The sequence below is a fragment of the Neomonachus schauinslandi genome, chromosome 15 (genome assembly GCF_002201575.2).
Source record: "Neomonachus schauinslandi chromosome 15, ASM220157v2, whole genome shotgun sequence".
Classification (NCBI taxonomy): domain Eukaryota; kingdom Metazoa; phylum Chordata; class Mammalia; order Carnivora; family Phocidae; genus Neomonachus; species Neomonachus schauinslandi.
The window spans coordinates 50,799,567-50,811,120 of NC_058417.1; positions in this window are offsets into that span (position 1 = coordinate 50,799,567).

Consider the following 11,554-nt stretch of genomic DNA (forward strand, 5'->3'; position numbering starts at 1 on the left):
GAATTGTATGTGCCGTTTCTTTGGAGTGGATGTCATGTCCGAAATTATTCTTTTGAACAAGGCACTCACATCATCATTATCTGAGTGTTGCACTACCTATATTTAACATAATTCCTTGTGAAATGGATTGTTTTCTTCATCTCATGCTTTTTATTGTTTCTTTCCTTGTAGCTATTTTTAAAATTTGAAATGCAGATTAAAAGGAAAGTCAGTGCCATTTTTAAAATAGGTTGTAGTAAAAATACAAGATAAGAGATAGAAAATGGACACCGTTAAGTACATTTAACCTTAACAATATATCTGTTGTTGAAAATGACCTCAGAATTCAAATACTAAAATAAGGCTTCTGGGGAAGAGTTGGGAGCAAGGAAGGAATGGTCACAGGGAACTTTCTAGAACAGTTCAAATATGAGGTTGTTTAAATTCATAGTAGATGATAATGCCAACTTTAGTCAAGACTATTTGGCTTGGTTGTCTTTTGCAATGCATTTTTTCATATCTTAGCACTGTGAAAGCTAGTGGAGTGTGGTGTGTTGGCCTGGGCTTTGAAGTTAGAATATCTGAGTATAGAGCCCAGGTTCACCATTTTCTAGTTGTGTGATATTAGCTAGCTACATAACTTCTCTGTGTCTTCATTTCATCATCTAGAATCAGGAACAGTAACGGCAATTACCTATTGGGAGTCTCGTGAGGATTCAGTGAGAAAATGTATGCAAAGCATGCAATGTGAAGTATTATGACATCATGGTAGAGAAATCTGCGACTGCCTTCAGTCCTAACTTCCTGGGATTTCTATTCATTAAGAAATCTCCCTTACTTCAATGGCAATCAAAATTATGCTCTGGAAATTGAAATTAACTCTTTCTTCTGCATTACACCAAGCAGGTTATTTGAGGGGTCGTCCCACTGCGAAACAACTAGACTTTAGAGAACACTCATTCTAGAGATACTAATGGCCACACATAAAGTGTGGATTGGACCTGGAATAGAAAGAGAGAGGGGAGTAACTCTCAGGGCAAATGTTAAGGGTAGTGCTGCCATTGAAACATGGAGCTGGAGCCAGCTACAGAGGGAAGAAAGATGAATCTAGAACTCTGGTGACCAGATGAGACCGCAATTTAGCAAACACTCCTGGACACCAGCAAGGCAAGTCTTCCTTGGAGGAAAAATATTCAATTTAGGTCTTTAGATACCACCCAGATTAAGATCTACCAATGAGCTCACATTCACTATCACCAAGCTCACAAAAAAGGCAAATCTCTATGAATGAAAATAACAGACACAAATAACAGAAAGATGAGCTAAGTAAGTAGGGGCCAATAAAAAATAGACTACAGCCCTACTCAGAGGTGGCCCTAAAGGGAAGCAGTCAAGGAAAAGACCTCCTCGTGGGCAGAATTTTGGCCAGTACACCTGATTATCCACTCTGCGTGAACAGAAAGATGGCCTGGAATAAGAATACACGTAGTCTCTGGGGTGCCTGGGTGGCTCAGTCGCTAAGCGTCTGCCTTCGGCTCAGGTCATGATCTCAGGGTCCTGGGAGTGAGCCCCACATCGGGCTCTCTGCTCGGCGGGAAGCCTGCTTCTCTCTCTCTCACTTCCCCTGCTTGTGTTCCCTCTCTCGCTGTGCCTCTCTCTGTCAAATAAATAAATAAAATCTTAAAAAAAAAAAAAAAAGAATACACATAATCTCACAGGCAATTGTACATGGTTTGGCTGATCGGTTAGGGACTCAGAAATATTGGAAGACTGGGGACAGGAGTGCTGGGGAAGAGGCATGCGGATGACCCAACGGGAATGAATATAGAGTGAGCATCTTTGTATCTCATATTCATGTTGAGCAAAGATCAATGCCCATGCAGAGGAGACAACAAGTTGACAGAATGATATAGCCAGTCAATCTCAGCCAGACTCTGACATACTTGGACATCTTAGTGCTTGAGTAATGGGCTTGTGTACAGAGGATAATGGCTGAGATGGAGCTAATGCACAGAATCAGAGAAGGGTTGCTGACCTGCTAGTAACAGAGACCAAGGCTGTGGCCCACCCTCCCTTCTAGAGTCCACTTCCTCCAGTATAGCAGCCAGCCATTTGGTTACAAGTTGGAAATGGCAATATTTCATCTTGGCTTGGATTGATTCATACTCTGCCTATGAGTTTGCATTTTTTTTGTGCAGGGTGGCTCACCATCACCACTCTCCAGGTCTCATAAAGTGTCTCATCTACTAGCATGGGATCTCACATGACATCACATTAGACAAAGGGACACACTTTACAACAAATAAGGTGTGGCAGTGGACACATGGCCACAGATCCACTGGTCCTACCACATACCACACCATCCAGAAGCCACTGGATTGAAAGAGCATGGCCTCTTAAAGATTCAGTCCAGGTGCCAGCTTGAAGATGACACCCTACGAAGATGGAGTTCCATCCTCCATGATGGCTTGGCTTGGTAAGTACACATCTTAAACCAATGTCTCACATATGATGCTGTGTTCCCAGTAGGAGGAACTCATGGGCTTGGCAATCAAGGGCAGAAGTAGGAGTGGTCCCATTCACATGCTTGGTGACCCATGTGGAGAATGTGTGCTTCCTGTCCCTACAAATTTAGGCTCTGTGATCTAGACATCCTGGGTTTCAGAAGGGATGCTGTTGGCAGGGAAAATGCCGCTAAAATTAAAGCTAAAGCTGTCACATATAATTTTGATATCTTCATGACAGTGAACTGCAAGCATAGAGAGTCATTACCATGAGGAGGTAACACCATTGCTACAAAATAGGGTCGGGGAGGAAGACGTTTGTCACTGGGACATCTCTTGGTACCCTCATGTCCAGTTTTAACTATACATGGCTAAGCACCACCACCACCAACAACAACAACAAACAAACTCAAGGGCTCAGACACCTCAAGGATGAGAATCTGTGTCACCCCACTAGGCAAGCCACCCGGCCCCGCAGAAATGTTAAAGGAACGGAAAGAAGCCTAGAAAGGGTAATGGTGGAAAGACATGATGAGTATCAGTTACTGCCTTGGGATCAACCGCAGCAGCAGGGACTACAGCTAATCTTACTAACACTTCTTTTTCCAGCGCTGCTAAGGCTGTAATGGGGTGTGGGGATTTGGGGGGATGAGATGAATTTCATTCTTATTCGTTCCCTTACCTGTGCCAAGTACTCCATAATCAAGGTAACACACATATTATGTGACCTAACTCCCAGATATCTCCACGCTTCAAGGATCACACATCCTATTCGTGATTAAAAAAAAAAATCTGGGTTTTCTTTCTGCTCACAGGAAGTTGTCTTTTACCAAGTTTCCCTCTCGAAATGCTCTTGATAATCTAAGAAATACTTACACATCGCTCAAATCAGTCAGTCACCCACCTGGAGTCGGGAAGCTAGTTTGTACTTTGTAGGTCACCCCTTAGTCTTGGAAGCATGGCTTCAATCATGTTCAAGCCGCTCCCTCTGCAAAACTGTATCTCTTTAGGCCCCACAGGCTGCAGGACACAGAAAACTCTTCTCAACCTGGCGCACACAGTAAGGGGGATTTATTGGCTTCCATACAGGAAGTCCACCTGTGGGAGGGGGGTGGGCTTCAGAACTGATGCACCCTCTGTTTGAAAATATCATCAAGTACACATTTTCTTCTACTGTCTTCCTCCGTGTCCAGGGTGTTAGCTTCATCCTATGTCTCACTTGCTTCCATTCCCACTCCCGCTGGCCCAGTGGTCGTGGAAGTCGGCCGGCAGTGATAATGCCATGTGTTTCCTCCATCTTGTTAAACAAGAAAAAGTGTGTCTGACCCAGCCTTCCAAAGAACAGTACCAAGACTCATCCTGACTGGTTGGCTGAAGTTACATGTCCGCTCTAGAATGAACATTTTTGTCCCCACCTCAAATTCTGATGTTGAAACCTAATCCCCACTGGGATGGTATCTGGAGGTTGGACCACTGGGAGGGGATGAGGAGCCTTTCTGAACGGGATTAGTGCCCTTATAAAAGAGATCCTGGAAAGCTCCCTCCCTGCATCTGCCACGTGAGAACAGAGGAAGCCAACTCACCAGACACTGAATGTGCCAAAGCCCTGATCCCGGATTTTCAGCTGCCAGAACTGTGAGAAATGAATTTCTGTCTTTATAAGCCACCCAGATTCTGTAATAAAAGTCTGGACTGACCAAAACAATGCCCAACCTTGAACCAGTGGCTATGGCCAAGGAATAATATATTCTGAGAGACTGAACCAACCAGGTCCCACCGCTTGAGCTAGGGAAGGCTCAGTCTCACCAAAAATGTGCTTCGCTGAGGAGACGTGAACAAAGATAAATCTGGGAATTGTTAGGAAGTGAAAGTGGATGCCATATAGGAACAAGCAATGTTCACCAGAAGCACTTTTTTCCAAGCAAAGACAAGGCCCTCCGCTTAGCTCCCCATGGAGCCGAAGACTAAAAAAATAACAGAACACAGAAAATTTACAAGCAAAGTAAAACCAAAAACATCTTAAAAATGAATTCTACATGTTACTGTAGTTGGACTCCATGGGTGAGTCTCTACCCCATTGAAGCTCCTTTGTGCTAGTTCTTCCTGAACTCTACTGTGATATGTGTCCGTGGGCATCTTGTGAAAATGCTGGTTCTGGAGTGAGGCCCGAGACTCTGCGATTCTAACAAGTTCTCAGGTGATGTTGAAAACACTTGCTGAGGTCAACACTTGCACAGCTTCTCTCCCTGTCTCCTGGTCCACTACCAAAGTGCTCACCCTGATTGCTTCTTCCAATTTCCTTGAATCACATGGAAAGATACACAGGTTCCTAAAATGAAATGCTTGGCAGAGTTTCAAGTTCAACTCCAAAAAAGACAAACTTCATGTTATTATGAGAAGAGTTTAACTTCTTGTTGTTTCTGATCTTTCCCTCTGATTGAAACTATTGCTTTATCCTGGCATATTCAGAGGAGTCTTAAAGCGTCTTTTCTAAAAACAAAGGTGTGTACTTAGTGATGAATTTAGACCTCTACAGCTAGAAGAAAAAAAACAAAAAATACTATTACCTTTAAAAACTGCACAAAGATTTTAAAATGTAATTTTTCTGCATTTATCAGCTTTCAAAAATTTTGAGGTTCAGGATCTAGTCTCAATGAGAGCTGTGTGTGTATGCTTATATTTATACATATATACATATGCACACACACACACACGTGTGTACACATATATATGTACACACATGTGCACGTTTACCAGAACAAATTATGCCAACAGCTCATGATATCATGGTAATGTTTACTTCTCTCCTCCTTTCTCGCTCTCTCTCTTTTTTTTTTTTTTTTTTTTGGAGTCTTTGGATAGCTGGCCTGGGAATCTAAATGGCATTTAGAGCGGTATTGGCATTTAGAGCGGTATTTCTATTTGAGGATGCATTTCAATTCTAATCAACCAACTTTACACCTGTTAAACACAGTTCATCTGTAGAGAAAAGACCAACTCACAGGAAGGGAACTTCAGTACGGGCGGAATGGCCACCTGCTTTAGTTGGGCGCAAACAGGACCACTGAGGCATAGTTAAGTGGAGTCTATAGTTAGATTTTCCCAGGGGAAGGGAGTTGGGAAATAATGTTAGTATCCAGCAATATTAGTTCTTGGTCATTCTACTTATACTGTTTATTTAAAGCAAGCTATTTGATATTTGATTCTCTTGCACTCCCAATCATACTTACTTGGCAACAGAGAAAAATATTTCTGAAAGAACCTCAAACTGGGGAGGGAATGGGCTTCAAAGGGAGAGCTTGCCATTGAATCTGGAGCCCGAAGTAATGCCTTTTCAGGTGTGGATGGCACTTCTTCCTTCTTGAGACTCTCATAGTGGTTCTACCTTTGTCTGTAATTAAAGGGCCAGAAGCTAGTTTTATATATAACTCAAGGCAACTGTAAAATATAAGTATATTTCTCCTGTGTTTAAATAAATGGAATAATTTGTCCCATAATCACATTGGTCTCTGTGAGCTCTTGAAGTTTTATTAAGGTGTAACTCGTGAGTCACACTATTACTTGGTTATTAAGCTTGAGTCTCATAGTACTTTTTAAAAATATGAATCCTAACTTTTGTAACTTTGAAGAATGGAAAGTTTTGAAGACAGATCACTATGGAAATCAGGTCCTGGGCCATATCCCTCTGGATCTGGGCACAGCCGATGCGGGATCGACCATGTGTTAGATAAAGAGTCAAGAGGCAGGTAAGAATGCAGGCTAAGAACATGTAGGGTGAGGTTGGACCATCTGGGTGTAAATCCTGGCTCTGTCATCTACTGGCTAGTCACAGTGCCTTGCTAAAGGTGCCTAAAGTAACTGTACCTCGGTTTCCTCTGCTAGGAGACCAGAAAAAATGATAGCACCTTCCTTAGGAATGTCGGTAGAGTAAATAAAGAGGAAGCACTCAATAAATGTCAGAGATTGTTATCACCATGGTTCAGTGGTTCTTAACTAGGGGAGATTTTTACCCTCAGGGGACATCCAGCAATGTTAGGAGATATACTTGATCGTCAGGACTGCGAGTGGGGGCTGCCACTGGCATCTAGTGGGCGGAGGCCAGCAATCCCACCAAACGTCCTCTGATGCGCAGGAGAGCCCTCCATCACCACCACCACCAAAGAATTATCCTAAACAACTATGAACAGTGCCCAGGTTGTGATGCCAGGCCACAGCTCAAAATGTGTCTTATGTACCAAGTATACATCTTGGAAAGAAGTCACAATAAATGAGCAAACATTGGGGCAACCTCTACTCTAAATCTCGTTCACCTTATTCTCTACGTAGTAGGAAGCATGGCTTCCCTCTTTGAATTATAATAGAAAACAGTATATATATCATCAATGAGCAACTCAGAATTTTCACAAACTAAACACTCCCATGTAACTAGCACCTGGATCAAAAGTTATGGGGCGCCTGGGTGGCTCAGTGGTTAAGTGTCTACCCTCGGCTCAGGTCATGATCCCCGGGTCTTGGGATCCAGCCCCACGTCGGGCTCTCTGCTCCACGGGCAGCCTGCTTCTCCCTCTGCCTCTGCTCTCCCTGCTTGTGCTCTCGGTCTTGCTCTCTCTCTCTCCCTCTAATGAATAAATAAAATCTTTAAAAAAAAAAAGAGTTAGTATATTAACAGGACTCCAGTTACGACCTTCCCTAAAAATACTCATTTTTCCTGACCTGAATCATCATAGGAAACTTTTTTGTGCATTAATACTCTACAAACATGGCATGATACATACATTATGTATTTTTTGTGACTGCATTTGTTGCTTGCATATTGTAGTTTTGAGTTTCATCCATATTATGGCAGGTAGCTACCATCGGTTCACGTTCACTGCTATGCAGCATTTCATTGCAGGACGCCCCAGAAACTATACTACTCTTCAAACACATTTTGGTGATCTTCAGATTGGGGCTGTTATGAATAGTGCTGCCGTGTACATTCCAGTACACATCTTTCGGTGTACAAATACATGAATTTCTGTGGGATATATACAGCTGAACTTTTTTAAAGTAATAGAAAGCCCAGTCGTGACTTTCCATTAGAGTCCAAGTAAAATCCGAAGTCTTTTAAGTGGACAAACTTCCTAGTTCGTCTGAGAAACTGCCCACTGGTGAATGAGTGGCCTGACGTTTGTCTTCACTCTTGAAAGTGTCCCACTCTGGGCAATAAAGATGTCTATTATCCTGTACACAGCATCTTGCCTAATCTTCCCCACTTACTTTCTGACTCTTTACCTGCAAATCTGCCATTGCTCATTCTGCCTGGCCACACAGCTGTCTTTCTGGTTTCCCAAACATGCCACGCATTCTTTATGACTCAGTGCCTGTCATATGCATTCATTCCTCCACTCTGGGAGTAGTTGGAATCGCCTCATCTTTCAGATCTGAGTTGAAATGTCAACTCCTTGGAGCGGCACTATCTGGTCTGGTTATGGACGTTCTTTATGTTCTTCCCCGTCCTTGCATTTCCTATGCCTTCGCACTCTTTCCTCCATGGTATTTTTCACACTATGCCATTTTTTATGTGTGTACCTGAGTGTTTATTCTACTCTTGGAAGGGAACTATGTGGGATGAGGGGCAGTAAGGCAGATTACTAAGACTGGAAATGCTAGAGCCAGACAGCCACATACAAATCACAGCTCTCCCACTTTTTAACTGTGAGACATGGGGATAATTTATTTAGTGCCCACCTCATCATGTTGTGAGAATCATAATAAAATCTAATAAAAGTTAATAAAAGAAAAAGACTTAGAACAGTGCCTGGTGAAGACCACGTGCTGTTTGTTTGGATGTTGCCTATCATTACTCTTATCTAATTCATCAAGGTCCCCACCGTGTTACTAAGAGGCAAAGGAGGCACCCAAACTTGGCATTCACTGATCTCTAATATCTCTCTGCCCTCTGCTAATAGGGCCCATACTCCGGACATAACCTATGTTTTTTACTGTCGGGTGGTTCTGGGAAAACAAAAGATTATCTTGAGTCACCTAAAAATATTCATTGACTGAGGTTGGACATGGGAATAAAAATAATGCAGATAGGTAGAAGTTTAAACACCCAATTCACAAACAAAACCTATTGTTTCTACCTGGAAAAAAAAAAAAAAGAATCACTTCTCACTAACTCCTCCACTGACCCCTAGACCAAGTCAACCAAGTCATGATCATGTCTTCTAGACTAACATCAAAGATTCTTCTCCCTCCTTCTCCCCACTCCAGTCGATTCTCTGCACAGATTTAAACTTTTAAGATGCTATGATAAGATGTATCACTGCAGTGCTCAAACCCTCAGATGACCTCTTTCCAGCCAATTCACACTATGGTCAAAGTCTTGGCCAGAGCCCCTCAGGTCTGCTTGTTTCTCCCTCTTTGACTTTATCTCTTTCTTTCTCAGGCACAGCATGGGGGGTGGGTCTGGGGTGTCCTTTGCTATTCCACCAACATGCTTTGATACACCTTGTTCCCTCTGCTTGGAACAATCCCCTCTAGATATCCACCTGACTCAATGTCTATCTCTTCAGCCAGATTTCTACTCAACCGCCACTGCCTCAGAGAGGTCTTCCCTGGCCACCTACCTAAGATGGCACACCTTACCCCAGAGTCCCTTCCTCTTGCTTTTTCTTCCTGATTGCACCCACCACCTGAAAAAGATAGATTTATTTGGTTTTTATTGTCCATCTCTACCTCAGGCGCTTGATTTGACTATCTACTGAACAGAACTTTAGCTGGCATGGAGTCGTAATGACTTTTACAGGGATAAGGAATCACTGATCATAATAATATTTATTAATAACCATCATGGTGAACTCATTGAGCACATGTTGTCTGGTGGCCTCTAAGCTGGGTGCTTTTATACATTACCTAATTCAATTCTGCTCTTGAATTAGTGCCCCTATGCTCCCTCTTTTACATATCAAGAAACTGAAAATGGGAAAGGTCAGGTGATTAGTAACAAGCAGCCTGGGTCTTCCTTCACATCATTGCTTGACTCCAGAACTCTTCATTAGTACACTCCTGGGAAGCACCAATGATAAACTCCAATTAATTCCTTTTTTTTTTTTCCTTAGGACCAATTATAAATGTCAGTGATGAAACGGGGTAGTTATAAAAGCATATCTGACCCCCATTTTCTCCTTTATTTCAGCGTAAAATTGCTAGTTGCCAAAGGGCAGGCAGTGACTTGAATTTTCATGTCATGATAATTATCAGAATGAAGGGAATTTGAATGTAGCAGAGAAGGCAAAATTCAGAATTCTCAGCGTAAGAGACGCTCACTTTCAGAAAGAGCCTTGAATTTATCTCCATTTTAATGTCTTGCCACATTTTAAAATATTAGTTGAAAAGGGGGATTGGAGAGGGCAGCAGAGCCAAAGTAAGCATTCAACACACTGTTACACTGGAATTTTATGACACTCCAGCTCTCAGGCGCCTTTGTTGCTATTGTTGCCTGTCCAGCGGCTGGTGAATCAGTGGTTGTGTCTGAAAAGGAGACGAATAGGGTGGAAAAAATATCCATCTCTCTGTCTGCGTGTGTATTTGAAAAGGCAGTACAGTTGCATCATGGACTTACGATAAAGTGGTAAAAAAAAAAACAACAACAACTGGTTTTAGTATTGAACTAATTTCATTTTTTTTTATACCACTGTGACACGTTTTTTTTTTGTTTGTTTGTTTTTGTGCACCAGACATTTATATTTTCATATTGTCATGGAGACTGAATGTGATTCAAGTAATTCTGCACATTATTATGGAACAATTTGTCATCTGTGAAGTCATTTTTTTAGTGATATATACTGTGGATAGAACAGATTAAAGAAGCGGGCTAGAGAGCGTATATTTATGCAATGTGACAAGTACATACACAAAGAGGGATGATGTAATAATGTAAGTAATTTAGAGGTTCTGGCAAGTGTCTGGGTGGTAAGCCATGACTATGGCCGACTCTCAAAAGCTGGGCTGCCTGCTCCTAGGGAAATATCTTATTTATGTTTTTTCAAGAAATACTGGGGTTAAGATAGGATTCGTTCAAGGCTAATAACTGCTAATCCTCTGGCTCTGCAAGACATAAACATATGCATGCAAGTCCTCAATTTCCCCATCTGTAAATGTGAACTTCGTTATAAAATGTAAATTTTCTTCTCCCAAAGATGACCACAATGAAGCTGATGAAGGAAGCAGCACCTGTATCCATCAGCCCACTGACAGATCTCTGCAGTGATGTCAAAAATCCCCGTTTTTACCTCCCAGTTTATACCCAGGAGAAGACCATTTCAGTTGCTGGGAATAAGCAGCATATTGCATGCTTAGTGGAGTCCATCTTGGGGAGGCATTCTACTTACAAACTTGGATTAAAGCGGCAGAATGCCTTTGTTTTTCTGCAGTTGTTTCTTTTAGACAATAAGGTTCTTGATTTCAGATACCCCAGAAATAAGGTTCTACTTGGGAATAATTACAGATTTACAGAAAAGGTGAAACTATAGTGCTGAGTGATTTTACCCAGATTCCTTATTCTTATTTTACATCACTATGAAATTTGTCTAAACTAAGAAACTAACGTTGGTAGATTACTGTTCATTAATCTTCAGTCTCTATTCGGATTTTATTATAGGCTTCTATTCATGTCCTCTTGCTGTCACAGGATCCAATCCAAGATACCTCGTTGCATTTAGTAACTCTTTAATTCCTTAAATGAAGGCAGGACTTGTGGAAGAGTGCAGAGCCCACTGGATTGGACAACCAGGACCCAAGCCCTAGACCTTGACTACCCTTGGGGAGTTGGGTGACCTTGAGCTATATAACCTCACTGAGCTTCTAAACTCCCTGCAAGCTCATTCTCTGCAAAATGAGGACTAAGCACGCCATGTATCAGCCAGAGGACAGGAAGACCCTGCCTTTCCTTTGCACAGTTTGCCTGAGAGAGTTTGTGCCAGTAAGACACTGCCCAAGAAAAGGGATTAGGGAAGCTCTCTTCAATGGCCGATTTTATCTATCTATCTATCTATCTATCTATCTATCTATCTATCTATCTATCT